The 13,486-nt window shown below is 49.0% G+C and overlaps 1 protein-coding gene across 6 annotated transcripts in view; it reads left to right on the top strand.

The window, feature by feature from the left end:
- Positions 1 to 1,763: 1,763 nt before the first annotated feature.
- The window catches only part of Ptk2b (protein tyrosine kinase 2 beta), a 121,498-nt gene continuing 109,775 nt past the window's right edge, over positions 1,764 to 13,486 (top strand). The window contains exon 1 of one of the 6 annotated variants that reach the window (XM_075950202.1): positions 1,764 to 2,001. The gene's annotated coding sequence lies outside the window, so the exon portion shown is untranslated. Of the gene's footprint in view, positions 2,172 to 13,486 lie in introns of all 6 variants that reach the window. The other 5 variants (XM_075950205.1, XM_075950200.1, XM_075950201.1 and 2 more) reach the window with 5 other exon arrangements.

Here is a 13,486-nt window from a genome sequence, read left to right as displayed (position 1 = left end):
GCTGAACTATCTCTCCAGCTCCCAAACATGTATTTTTTCAGAATAAAAAAAGAAAACTGCTCTGAGAAGTTTGGAGGAAAGAATATGCCAGCACAGAATACAGCCTGTGAGCACAGAAACTGAGGTGCAGGATGGAGATACGGCTGTAGTTCATGTGTGTGCCCACTAAGGGGCAGCACACACAAACTCAGCTTTTCTCCAACAGCCAGCCTCTGCCCTTCCCTCAGGTAGATCTTCCCTCCACACCCCAAGACTGTGTCACCCACCCATTCCCAAACGTAAGACTTCAGAAAGCCACCCCCCTGCTGACACCTTAAGCCACCCTGCTGCTAACACCCTCAGAGAGTTTCTTTGCCACGTGGTCGTTTCCCCCAGACACTGTTCCCATGTCTTCACTGCTCCCCCACTTTACCCCTCGGCTTGTCCTTTCTCTCCACGCTCTAGCTGAAGAATCCCACCTGGCCCCCTCTGACACCTCACCGCCATCAGCACCACCTCCATGCCTGCATGTGAGCGAGGGGATGATTGATAGATAAATGGGTTCAGGATGATAGAGGGGTCCAGCTGGCCCAGCAGATGGTAGTAGGGTCTGTTGTGCTGTTACAGTTGAAGGTGGGTGACTCTGGCCTCAAACTGGGGTTTTTAGTAGACATGGCATATACAACTAAAATCTACATTTTTGTTACATCTTAAGAAACATGAACTTTATAGCCTTAGTTGATTTTATTATTATTGCTGTTGGCGGTGGTTGGTGGTGGCTTATCAAGACAGGGTTTCTCACTGCAGCCCTGGCTGTCCTGGAACTCACTCTGTAGACCAGGCTGGCCTCGATCTCAGAGATCTGCATGCCTCTGCCTCCTGAGTGCTGAATTTATTAATTTAATTAATTCCGTTTTCTCTTGAGAAACCGTCACCACCACTCTGGCAGGTGAGTGTTGATAGCTCTTAGCGTCCTCCATTTGCTGAATTTAGAGGTGGGGTGGGGGTGGGGTGAAGGAGTGTCGTGGAGATCGTGGCTTAGGTAACCGTGCGGCTGATGTCACACAGTCTCAGGATTGCTACTGTCAGAGACCGACTAGACCCAGAACCCTACAAGGCACAGGATGAAGATGTCTGCAGGGGGTCATCCACTAAGGCCAGCTCACTGACTTCCACTCCGGAGGAAATGAGAATCTTTCCAGGGTTAGGGAAGGAATGTCTCAAAGTGCCTTTGATCTGCCTCAAGTCTCGCTACCTTAATGGCTGAGTAAAGAGGTGACCAGCCTCTTCAGAGGGGCAGTGATACTGGTATAGGAAGAGAGCCCCAGAAGACAGTTGTGGGGCTTCTCTCTCTTTTTCTGTTTTGTTTTGTTTTGTTGAGACATAATCTCTTGCAGCCTAGCCTCACCTTGAACTCACCGCGTAGCCAAGAACAACCTAGAACTTCTTGTCCTCCTGAGTGGAGAGATTAAGCCTCCAGAGGGCTGGACTTAAGATAGCCACCACCACACTTAGGCCCGTTGGTTCTGGGGCTGGAACCCACTTCGATGTGTGGGGACACTGGGCCACAGCTACTGAGAATCTGAGACAGGTCTAATGACCAAAGGCTGCAGAGAGGGGTAAGGTGGAAGAAGCCAGGGGAGGTAGGAGCTGGGGTGGGGGGAGTGGTCAACCAATTGCTAGAAGCTGGATATACCTGAGGACCCCTTGTGGGGCCCTAAGGCAATGGCCCTGGTCCCCGGGTCAGTTGGGTAGCTCTGGGAATTGCAGGCGGCGTCTATTTCAGAGTTTATGGTAAGAGGCTGGAGCCTGCACACACACACAGACAGCACACCCCACCCTTTAAGGAAGTAGGGAGGAGAGCAGCAGGGGTGTGGTTAACGACCGAGAGGAGGAGGGGGGGAAAACAACCTGTCAGCCTGTTACTCAGCCTCGGCGGGCCGAGCCGCGAGTCGTACCTGCGGCGGTCGCACTCACCTGGCCCAGCCCGGAGCCCTGGCCCGAGTCCGCGCCTCACCCGCGGTGAGTCCTGTGCGTCGCTACATAGCGCCGGGGTGGGGGACCCGTCAATCGTTCGACTTAGGTGGAAAGCTGGAGGGGGGCTACAGTTCCGGTCCTTCGGAGAACCTGGACGCGGCTGGGAATTCCTGGAAAGGGGGCCAAAGACCCAGAAAGTCGGAGCTGCTGAGCAGGTGCTCACGCTGAGCTTACCGCCCCGAGCTGGGGGAGAAGGGATCTATTTTTGGACTTCTTCTGAGACTAAAGGGTGTTTCCCCCGTTTTGTCCTGTTAGCATTCAGACAGGGGAGGCTGGGGCCACGGTTTGAATAAGGCTTAACGAAGCAGCTTGTTTCTAAAGGTTGGGTTTGGAAGCCCCAGATCCAACCCGGGGCTTCAGAATCCAACTTCAGCTCCAGCGCAGCCCTCTGCCCAGGCACTGCGCGCTTTTCTCCCCAGTGCCCTTCGGAACCCTGTGGCCACATTCCCACCCCTATCCCCAACCTCTGGGACGTTTTTTCTGGGTTCTCCAGAGGAACCATGCCAGTGTGTGTGTGTGTGTGTGTGTGTGTGTGTGTGTGTGTGTGCCAAAGTTTCAAAGTTCACACTGGCCGCAAGGGCTCATTTTGAAGCTGCTTTCCCCATGCTACTCAAGGGTTAAGTTCTGGGCTGCTGTTCCTGCTGCCAGGCTGTGCGTGGGCAAAGCTTTGGGTGGGTGAACAGTGAGCATATGGGTGATGTTCTGAGGCCCACCAAGCCCTGCCACCTGCCCTCACCCTCAGCCATATGACACCAGCATCTCCCATCAATCCCAAACTGGAAGCAAGATTCAACTGGGCTCTTTGAAGGAACCAAGCCTGGACCTGGAGGGTAGGGGGGTGGCATTAGCAAGAAGGACTTGAAAGCAAGAGGGAGAAGAACCTTACGGATCTTGAGCCCGACTGGAGCCCGCTGAGACAATGCGCATGGCATAGAAAGGGTAGGGGTGCCAGGCAGTCCCTGTGTGCTCAGGTTGACAAGCCCTTGCCTTTCACAACTGCTGGGTGAGGGGGCAGCGGTGCAAGAAGGATGCAGAGAAGGAAAAAAAAAGTGACTCACGGCACTTGGGAGGAAGGAAGGAGTCACATTCATGAGAAAGACCTAACTTTGGTAGGACAGTCTGCCTACCTTCACTCACTTACGAGCTTCCCACCCGCATCCAGGTGCCGCTGTCAGGTGAGGGGAGACTTGGAGCAGCCTGCCATGGCTCCAGTTGGCTAGGACAGAGGCAGGAGAGGCGGGGCTGCCGTGGGAAGAGGCAGAGTTCCACCAATACAGAGCCAGAGGGTGGGCAAGGCTGGCCAGGGACAGATCCTGAATCTTTTGGGCAGAAACCACTGTGAGAACTGAAGATCAATAGGGATTAACCAAGCAAGGGGCAGAAAGGAAGTCAGAGCCCGAGAAGTACAAACCGGAGGCTAAGGGCAGCAAGAGACAACGGAGAACTGAAAGCAGCCAAGTAGCCGAGCGTGTTGGGAGCCTAGAGTGCAAGGGGGAGGGGGAACTGCAGCCGTAAGTAGAGGATGCTCTCCCCCTCCCACAAGGCCTGGGAAGGCGTGCTCAGGCTGCCATGGCAACCTCTCTGGGAGCAAAGCTTGGAACCTGGAGCTGCTTGAAACTTCCCAGCGTGCTTCCCCTCCGAGACGGAGGTGCCGGATTTAGCAAACGAAAACAAGGGGCATTCAAATTTGAATTTTAAATGAGCAAATTTGTTGAAGATTTTGTTCTCGGTGTTAAGTACGTTTCATACAGTATTTGGGAGTTACCTAACACTCAGACATTACTCACAGTTTATCTCAAACTTAATTGGACGTCCTGAGTCTGTCTGGGAAGTGGAGGTTGGTGCTCTACCGAGCAGTCTAGACTGAGAGCTAACTCAGTGCCCCCAGAAAAGGCTCAGGGCATGTTTCTTTTGTGACAAATCATGATAGACCCAGTTGGAGGCTCCTTCCTTGATTGGTCATGATATTACTATTGGGAAAAGAAAATCAGCATTTTGCTCCATTTATTGATCTGCAGAGCTGAGTGAGTGTGTGTGTGTGTGTGTGTGTGTGTGTGTGTGTGTGTCTATAAACTGAAAGCAATAGGTTACTTGGCAGTACCTTGGAAAGAAATTGGACCAGTGGTTGCAGGAACAGACCTGGGTCAAGCTGCTGGATTCTCCCGGCCTCAGAGCCTGCTTGTCTAGGTGTTAGGGTAGGATCCTTGATACAATGTGGAAATCTGCACTCCAGTGCTATGCAAAAGTACTACATATTAATTTTAAATAACATATTCACAGACAGTGACCGAAAGAGCACCCACAAACTGCTTGGGGTGTGTCTATTTCTGTTTTCGTTTATAGAATGCCTAGAGGTCTCAGGGAAAATGTGTGGTAGGGTTGGTTCCTGCTTCTAGTGGAAAAAGTTAGCCTCTGGACAGGGGCGGAGATGAGGAGTGGAGGGTGGACACAAAGTTATTTCCTCGGGGTTCCTCGCCCATCCACTAGCCCATTTCAGAGGCAGAGGAGACCAACAGTACTCCTTCTGGAGACTGGCAGGTGGGAAGAGAGGAGTTGTTCAAGAGAAATCTGAATGGATGAAAGGAGGAGCTGCGAGAAACACCCAGCGCAGCCCCACACCCACAAACGCACCATAAAATCAGATCTTCGTTATTCTTCAGTTTATAATAGGGTCCTTATTAGAAAGCTCAAGCTGGGGCTAGAAGAAGGAAGGGCGCCCTGTGAAATGGGTCCCGACTTTAATGAGAATATTCCTAAGGCGCTTGAGACCTCCTAAAAGGAAAGTTGGGAGGAGTTGAGAATTTGGAGAGAGAGAGAGAAGTATGTTTCCCTTGTGGACTGCTCAGTTATAAATGGTCCTCCTCTCCAGTGGTGAATCTCTCTGTCCCCCAGTCCAGCCCACTTTGTCCCCAGTCAGTCCCTTAGTGTGCCACTTGAGACAGAGATAAGCAGAGATATTCTGTGGTATGCTGTGCACATTTGCAGGACAAGGCTGTGGTAAGTCCTGCAGAAAAGGCAAGCATGGCTCTGGCTTAATTTAGCGTTCCCTGAATCTGGCTATTCAAGCCCTTCAGGCTTTCAAAGGAAATTAGCATTTTACACACAGAGAACGTGGATGCTGATATGGGGTGCAGACCACACACATCTATCAGAAGTCATTGTCCCCCCCCCCCTGTAATTCTAATGAGGATGGATATAATTCATCCTATAGTTGATGAGTTCAACTCAGAGATGTTCAGGAAATGAACTCTTGTGTGCAACATCCCAGCCTCACCTTTCTCCAGGGATTGAAATCTCCCTTAGGAGCTGCCTAGCCTTTCCCCTCACAGACCTTGGCTAGAAGTCTGGTGCTTTGCCCCGTGCAGCGGTGACAATAGTTCCAGATGGCCAAACACTGCTAGGGCAAGCACAGCTGCTAGAGAGGAGAGGGAAAGGGGCGCAGGCCCCTCTGGGGTGGATCCTGTTTAGTGGGGTCCTCAGTCTCTAGTTTTCTCAGGGCCCAGGATCTACCCAACTCAGACTACCTGACCTCCCAGGGCAATGGGAGCTTAAAGTGGTTAGCCAAGAGGCAGTGAGAACAGAGAGGGCACAGCTGAGATTGTTTGGGAGCCCAAGCAAGGTTGAAAAAATATAGTCATGTGATTCTCATATATTTCATGCCAGTCCCAAGGCAAAGGAAGAAGAGCAAGGCCCTGGTAACCCTAACAGGCAACTTCTATGCAAGCAGTTGATTGGTCAGGAGTTCAGACTTATAATGACTCTAACTGGACCTTCTTTGGGACCTCGGGAAAGTCATTCTGCTGCGGCTTCCTATCTGTAAGGTGGGGGTGGTAGCAGGCTTTTTGAGGGTGAGGTGAGGTGCTCTATGTTAGCCAGGACACAGATAAAATAGAAATGGTAGTGGCTATCACCCATAGCAGGGTAGGAGGGTCCCTACTCCCACCTCTGTGCTGGGTGGCCCCATGATTGCCAGAGCGCTGGTAGTCTGGTGGAGGAGTCAGGCCTTCAGAGCACTGGGGATATAGACGTGTACCCAGAAGTATGGGCTGTTGTTTCAATATTAGCATCCTATGGGGGTGTGCTCATGTACCAACTTAATAACCTCTGTTGTGCATAAAACACAATAGACACAGTAGATACTCAGAATTGCAAACTCTCTCATGTCTTGGTACGTATGAGCTGCCCCGAACCTATGGGGCAGCACTGGTTTTTATTAGTTTGCTTAACTGTGTAGTATACATGTTTGCAGCCAGGGGCAGGTTGCAGGGGTGCTGTGCAAACACAGGTGTGTCCATGGTTTAGGCCAGAGGTCAGCCTCAGGCATCCTTCCCCTGAATGCCATCTTGATTTTTCCAGAGGGGTCTGTCTTCGTTTCTTTTCCTATTGCTCTGAACCAATACTCTGACAAAAGCAGCTTAGAGGAGAAAGTCCAGTCAGTCACGCAGGGTCATCAAGGCGGCAGGAGCTTGAAGCAGTTGGCCTCATTAGATCCTTACTCCACAGATGGTACCACCCACAGTGGGTGTGTCTTCATGCCTCAATTAATGCAACCAATCACCACACTCCTCCACAGGTGACCCCAGAGTCTGGATTCTGTCAAGCTGGCAATGAACTCTAGCTACCACAGGGTCTCACCGTTAGCTTGCTGATTCTGCTTGGTCAGTGGCTAGCCAGCAAGCCCCAGGGATATGCCTGCTTAAGTCTCCCCAAACCGAGCACTTTCTCAGCTGAGCCATCTCTCCTGCCTGCTTTTATTTTGTTTAAGGTTTTGGGGATAGCTACGCAGCCCAGCTTGGCTTCAAACCTTGCTCTCCTGCCCCCAACCTTCCCAGTGCTGAGATCTCAGGAATGTACTGCCATGTCCAGAAATTTCTTTCTTTCTTTTTTTTTTTTCTGGTGCTGGGGAGGGAACTCGGGGTCTCACAAACGGCAAGCAGCCACCCTCTATCAGAGTTGCATCTCAGCTTCTCTTTTTTCCTGTTCCTGAGGTCACAAACCGCCTTCTGACACAGAAGAACGTTGCCCTAAGTGCCAACTCAGAGGTGCCAGAGGCAAAAACTCAACAGTTCTTACTGTAGCTACTCCACTGCCAATCCAGCGTGCTCTGAGTACAGCCAGGCTGAATTAGCTCTCAGGCCAGGAAAGATGATGTCCACTGATACCATCAGGCGCTGGAGCCCCAAGGCCCATTTAATCTGGTAGGCAAGCAGCACATGGTGACTATTCTTCCTAGGTCTTCCCATTTAGCTGCAAAACTCTGAGCTGTGTGAGGGGGTGGGGGTGGGGGAAGGGGCAGTCTTTTGAGTCACTCTGCTGTGTCTCAAGGTATAATTATTACTCACGATGACAGTTTGATTAAGAGAGCAGACTCCAGGCTGCATATTTTGATGCGTGTCTATCTAGACGCAATGGGCAGACTGATAGAGCATAAAGCTTGGTTTTTGAGACACAGACCCTTCAGATAGACTTCGGAGGTTTTTACCTGGTGGGCACCTCTCTGTGCTCTGGGTCTCTCCAGGTTTTCCTTTTGCCCAGTGTTAATGAGCCCAGGACTCTTACAAGTTCTCTATCAAAGTGATTAAGGCCAAGAGAACCAGCGCCAAGCCCCAGGAAGGTCAGGTACCTCCATAGCTCGCTTGATGTTTTCTCCCTTCCCACTCCCAACATCTTAGCTACAGTTCACTAACCCCCCCCCCGCCACACACACACACACACACACACACACACACACACACACACACACACACACAAACATTTCACTCTCTTTCCTTTTGTGCTCTAAAATCCACCCACAGAAAATCTGAGAAGACCACTAGGGAAAGACAGGGAGCCCACAGGAAACCACCCAGTCCAAACTGAAGCATGGGTGGGCTTAACTCTTGTCACAGAAAGCAGTCAAAGTGGTTCGCTTCTCCCACGAAAGCTGAGGGTAGCCTTCCCTTTGCCTGTATGTCTGAGATTACACACACACATCCTACACCCCCTTCCCCAAACCCCAAACCTAGTGGGTCTGTCTCTTGTTCCCATGGTGCTCAGCGGTTCCTTTCAGGGCACCTGGGAGTTTGAATCTGACCCCTCCCCCAGTTTCCTTTCTGCAGCTGAGGTCCTGGCGACTCGAAGCGGGCACAATGTGTCCTGATTTCTAACGTAGCTTTGCCCTCTTTCCACCTGCTCCAGCACCCAAGACTCTTTGTTCCTCAGTGGCAGCCTGCGGTGAGGGCGCGATCCCAGTCAGTCTTCTCAGGTCACCTCCACACCTTCCTACTCAGGGAGTTGTCCCTCCAGGCACGCTCCCCAGCAGCGGTGACAACATCCGGCTCAGGCCTTTCTACTCATGGCACAGGCGCTGGCTGGCTTCTGACTTTCAGTCATCAGCAGAGGTAGTTGTGAGAAGGTTTAAGCCCTGATTCTCAATTCTATCTTAGGGCAGCCGAGCCTCTCTCTGCCTAGCCAGCCCTTCAGTGAATCGAAGACCTGAGCTCGGGAGCCTGGGCCCTGAGGTCTTCCATGACTGGCTGTACAGTTTTGAGAGTCTTTCTCCACTTTTTTTTTCTTATTTGAGAAAGAAGTGCTACCATGTGTGTGACAGAATCCTTGGGAGAAATGCTTGATGCCTGTCACCATGTCCCTTAAAATATCACGGGCACCACGCCAGGGAAGAAAGATGATTTGGGGTCAGAAAGATTGTGGATCTGAGTCTTAACTCATTTCCTATCTTCCCAGGCTTTACTGAGCCTCGGTTTCTCTGTCTGAATTCCGTCCCCATATTTGTTGGATGTTTCTCTGCTCCCCAGCCCTCTCCACGTTGGGGTGGCAGTACTACTCCTCCTATCTGAAGACTCGGATCTACCTCAGCAGATTCACAGTCTGTCAGGGCAGAGGATACCACATGGGGAGACTTGCCTGTAAGAGAAGATGGGGGCTTGTGGCGCTGCGGAAAAAGCATGGCGTGCATTACACTAGAGGAGAGGGATGTTACTTCTGGCTGGGATGTCCCACAGAGCTTCCCGGGAAGGTGGTATTGGGAAACGCTCTGAAGGGCAAACAAGGATTCATCTGTGGGAACTTGGCATCTCGACTGTGTCCAAAGAAAAGCGTTAAATAGAAGCCTGGAGGTGGGTGGAAAGGTGGAGTTTGGGTGAGTCACTCCGGGTGGAGCCAAGGGTAGCACACACACACGCAAAAAAAAAAAAACAAGAGTCAATACAGGTAATGAGTGAGATAAGGCCTGGAAGCTGCAGGCTGTGGACGTGGTTGAGAGAACTTAGGGGACTTTATTGGGAAGGCTGCAGCTGGGAGCTGTTGGGTAAAGGGGATGTGATCAGATTGGGGAGCAGGGTACAGAGTAGATGGGCTAGCAGAAAACCTGAGCTTGCACAGGGAATAGACTTTTAACTGTCCAGACCTTAAGAGTCAGAACAAAACTGTGGGGTGCAGGGTGGTCTCAAGGGGTGGGAGGGGCATCCAGGAGAGTATCCAGGCATTGATTTTCTCAGTGCCACAGTTGGTTCTTTGGTGAATCTGAAAGCTGCAATGAAGGCTTCTGGGAGCATTTGCGTGCATAGGCTGCATAGGTTACTCTTTTTGATCCTTTTTTGGGGAGTTGTTTCCATTGCTGATAGGAGCGCTCTCTCTCTCTCTCTCTCTCTCTCTCTCTCTCTCTCTCTCTCTCTCTCTCTCTCTCTCTCTCTCTCCCCTAACAGTAGTCGGCGATCCCCTTTGGAAACCTACGCTCCCCCATCATAGCCTCCCGGTTTCTTGGCTGCCCTAATCTGTAGAGTTTGTTTACATAGTTCCAGGGTCAATTCTTCCAAGGCAGAGAAGTGATTTTCCTCGCTTGGTCCCTATATACATCCACAGATTCCGTAGTTATGAGACTTCATGCCTCCATCTCTCCTTCCCTGCACTCTCATGCCTGTCTGAACCTGGCTACCCAGACTAGCTCTTCCTCATTCCTAGTCCTAGGAGCCGTAACCGCTGGTTGTGACACAGAAGACATTACCAAGTTCTTGAATTCTTCAAGGCCAGGGTGCTTTTGTTCACGGCAGAGACTTCCCAAAGCCTAAAGAGGAGTCATGGATCAAGAGGAGGAGACCCCAAATCCCTTTACAAATCCACTCTTGAGTCTCCCAAATGCTCTAGACAGTGCCTTATTGACCATCTTCTTCATCCTTGCTCTGAGCTTGTCTGGGCCCGAATGAGGAAAGCCATAAAATGGGAATTGATGTTGCCTTAGTGAAGAATTAAAAGTAAACAAAAGAGACCCACAAGACAGGGGTTGGCAGGGATCCCAGGGAAAACAGAGATAGATCATCAGCGTACGTACAGTCGCTTGGACTTCACCCTCACAGTGGGCATAAGCCTATCTCTGGTGCTCGTGGACTCTGAGCTTCTGGCTGCTGTGGTCCTTAGAGGTGAGGACACCTTGTATATGTTAACTGTTTATTTGCGGTGTAATCTGTCATCCCTTAGTGGGGACCTGACTATATAGAAAGATGCTGTTCTGTACGTTTGAGCTGAACATTCAGCCCCTGAGCTATGTCTACACCTAGAGATGCCTGAAGGATTGGCGAGCCTTGCTCTGGGTTGGGGAGCTTGGGTCAGTGGTATGCATAGTTGGAGGCTGCTCACACAAACTCTCAGAAAGGTGTGTAATTTTCACCTCTGAACTCACACCTTTGCTTAGGGAAAGACAGTTCATGGCTTTACTTGATTCTTGAAGGAACACTGCACTAAAAAGATTAAGACACTGGCTTAGTGGCTAAGAGTACTTGCTGTACCAGCAAGTGGATCTGAGTTGGAACCTCTGGTACCCACAGAAAAAGCTGGGCAGGATTGAAAGTGCTTGTACGTAACTGCCGTTCTGTGGTTGGGGTAGGGACAGGTGGATCATGGAGTTTGATGGCTAGCCAATCTATTGGAATTAAGACCTTCTGGTTCAGTGAGACTCTGTATGAAAGAGTAAGAGAGAGAGAGCAATCGAGGAGGACATGTGAGGCCTTTGTCCAGCCTCCCCATGGACCCTATACAATAGATATATATGTAAGCACCACACACACAGACCGTGTACCATATGGGAACACACATGCAGCCCCCAAATAATTTCTAACTAAGATCAAGACATATTCTTACTAGGTATTGTTGTCAGTTTTATAGAATTCTCATAATCATGACCTCATGGTTGACTCTTGTTTAATTTAGATGGGAGGCCCAGGGAGCACACAGCACACTGTTCCGAGAGGTACTGCTGCGTTCTAAGGACACGACATGGCACTAAAATATGGTGGGCATTCATGCACGGGCTGTGTGCACATATGCACCTGAGAAATTTATGATCCCAGTGAAGAAGACCTTTTAGTAAAGCTAATTTGCATATATCAGGTTTTAGGATAATAGTTCATGTATTATTTTAGTGACACATTTTATATCACATACTATATGAAATAGTATATAGTATGCTAACTTAAAAATGCAGCTTTCCCCCAACTCTTTCATTGAGCCAATCAGTAGGGCCTCCCTTCATCAGTTGTGGCCTGTAATGGTCACCATCCCACTGGCTAGGGGAGGTAGCTATTCTTTATTACATCACAATGTTTTACTTTTTTACAACAATGACTTTTTAAACTATAGCTTAAATATCAAAAAAATGTACCCTTTTATTTTATTTTTTAAAATTATTTTATTTATCTGGTTTTTTAAGATTTTAATTTAATTTTACTTTTTATTTATTTTAATTTATTTTCATTTTATGCAGGTGTCTCACCTGCATGTGCGTCTATGTAAGGGTATCAAACCCCCTGGAACTGGAGTTACAGACAGCTGTGAACTGACATGTGGGTGCTGGGAATTGAATCTGGGTCCTCTGGAAGAGCAGCCAGTGTTCTTAACTGCTGAGATATCTCTCCAGCCCCAGATGTACCCTTTTAAATCCGTAGTTCAATGAACTTCTAAAGTTTTATGTTCACGCATCTGTGTAGATGTTGCTAATGCCAATCACGGATGTTTTCGTTATTCCAGAAGGAAACCCTGAACCATGAGCCATCATTTTCCACCATTTCCCTGGCATTGCTAGTATGCTTTCTACCTGTGTGGACTTTGTCTTCCAGACAGAATGCAAGTGGAGTCATAGCCTCTGTGATTTGCTTCCTCCTTTTAGCAAAATGCTCTGAAGGTCTGTGCATGTTGTCAAATCTCTAGTCTTTGTTCTGTTTTCACTGATGTATAACCTTCTATTGTATGAACATATCACATTAAATGCCACATTAAAACAGTGTTTGAGAATTCCACACATAGGTACACTGTAGTTACATCATTTCTATCCATACCTCTAACCTCTCCCACTCCTCCTGAGTACCCCCAAACCCCTTCTATGGTGTGTGTGTATGCACGCGTGCGCGCACACATACACACGCACACATAGTCCAGTTAGTGTTTCTTCTATTTACATGTGTGTAGAGCTGATCTCAGGGCTTGGGTATCAATCAGGTCTAGCAGCTATTGACTGATTTTAGTTCTTTAGTTAGGGGTGGAGCCTTGCGACCTCCTCCCCCTTTATGTTGGCAATGTTGGCATGTTAACTGGTGCGATCTTGTGCAGACAACCATATTGTGTCTATGAGACACTATCTCACAGCAATCCTCCTGGTTCTCCGGCTCTTGCAATCCCTTTGGCCCCTCTTCCATGGTGCTCCCTGAGTCGTGGGTATAGATTCTGTCTATATGTCAGATCCCATGTGGGTCTGAGCACCCACTGTCACTTATTCTCTGCACTCTGCCCAGCTGTGGTTCTCTGTAAAGTCCCCAAAAGAAACTGGAAAAAGAAGCTTCATTAACAAAGGGGTGAGAGCTGCATTATTTACGAATATAAGGATAAGCATTTAAAAGGCAGTTGAATACTATATCAATCTGGTAAAGTGATATTAGCAGGTTCTCGTCTATGGTCTATGACCTCTTAAGCCATGGACTCTTAATTCTGTGTACATCACCAGGTCTGAGTTCCTGCCCATTGAGTGCCAACCAGACGGCTGTTGGTTAACCCCAAGATAGCAGTACTACAACTACACAGTCGAATCTTGTCAGCTAGATATTATTGCAACAGTCAATGAATCCTTGAATCCTAGATTGCCTTTGTTGTCGGTTGTTTTCTTGATCTTAGCTATGAAATATTAAATAAAATAACAGTTTTGATTTGAGTCTCCATAATTGCTAAGGATGTTGAATATTTTAAAAGATATTTCAGAGTTATTTTTTAATTTCTTCTTTTGAGAACTCTCTGTTCAAATATGTGGTGGTTTGTTTAAGAGCCCCGCCCCCCAGGCTCATATTTGAATGCTCGGTCATCAGAGAATGACACTATTTGAAAGGATTAGAATGATTGGGAGGTAAGGTATTGTTGGAGGAAGTGTGACACTGGAAATGGGCTTCGACCTTTCAAAAGCCCACATCAAGCTCAGTTTCTGCCGGGCGGTGGT

The sequence above is a fragment of the Microtus pennsylvanicus genome, chromosome 15 (genome assembly GCF_037038515.1).
Source record: "Microtus pennsylvanicus isolate mMicPen1 chromosome 15, mMicPen1.hap1, whole genome shotgun sequence".
NCBI lineage: Eukaryota > Metazoa > Chordata > Mammalia > Rodentia > Cricetidae > Microtus > Microtus pennsylvanicus.
This window is presented reverse-complemented; position numbering and strand designations above follow the sequence as displayed.